Genomic DNA, 1,199 nt, shown 5'->3' on the forward strand with positions numbered 1-1,199 from the left:
TTCAGTGTTCCCTTCCCTCTCCCTCCCACCCCTGGTAACCAACAAAGAAAGTTTTCTTCCATATATAAGCCTTTCCTTGACTTTTTACAATAATGAAATAATACTATATATCTACCCTTCTGTAATCAACTTATTTTACTTAGCATAATGTTTTCTGAGTTCATCCATGTTATGTGGTGTTTTGCAGATTCTACGTTATTCTTTAGTGTTGCATAGTATTTCATTGTGTACATGTACCATAGTTTTGTTATCCATTGTTCTGTTGATGGGCACGTAAGTTGTTTCCATCTTTTTTGCCATTGCAAATAATGCTGTGAGAAACATGGGTGTGCATATGTCTGATCTTGTCTTGGCTCTCACTTCTTTAGGATATATACCTAGTAATGGAATTGCTGGGTCAAATGGTATTTCTAATTCCAACTTTTTAAGGAATTGCATACTGTTTTCCACAGTGGTTGTATCATTTTACAGTCCCACCTGCATTGTATGAGAGTCCCAATTCTCCATATCCTTGCCAGCATTAGTTATTTTCTCTCTTGTTGAACTTTGCCATTAGTGCTGGAGTGAGATGATAGCTCATTGTTGTTTTGATTTTCATCACTCTGATGGCTAATGATTGTGAACATTTCTTCATGTATTTTCTGGTTTCCTGAATATCCTCTTCGGTGAAATGTCTATTCATGTATTTTGTCCATTTTTAAATTGGATTCTTAATCTTTTTGTTGTTGAGGTGTTGGAGTTTTCTGTAAATTGTAGAGATAAGTCCCTTGTCATATATGTCATTGCTGAATATTTTTTCCCAATCTGTAGGTTCCCTTTTGACTCTTGGAGAAGTTTTTTGAAGCACATAGAACACAAAATTTTCAGAAGGTCCCATTCATCTGGTTTATCTACAGCTGTTTGTGCATTTTAGGTTATACATGACAGTCTATTTATGCCATAAATTGTTGTTGTTGTTAGGTGCCATCGAGTAGCTTCCAACTCATAGTGACCCCATGCACAGCAGAACGAAACACTGCCCGATCCCGCACCAGCTCCATGATTCTTGCTATGTTTGAGTCCATCGTTGCAGCCCCCGTGTCAATCCATCTCTTCAAAAGGCCTTCTCTTCTTTTGTCGACCCTCCACCTTACCAAGCATGACATCCTTCTCCAGGGAATGGTCCCTTCTGACAACATGACCAAAGTAGGTGAGAGGAA

This window comes from Orycteropus afer, unplaced genomic scaffold (assembly GCF_000298275.1).
Source record: "Orycteropus afer afer isolate SDZICR_OR568_19922 unplaced genomic scaffold, OryAfe1.0 scaffold00298, whole genome shotgun sequence".
NCBI lineage: Eukaryota > Metazoa > Chordata > Mammalia > Tubulidentata > Orycteropodidae > Orycteropus > Orycteropus afer.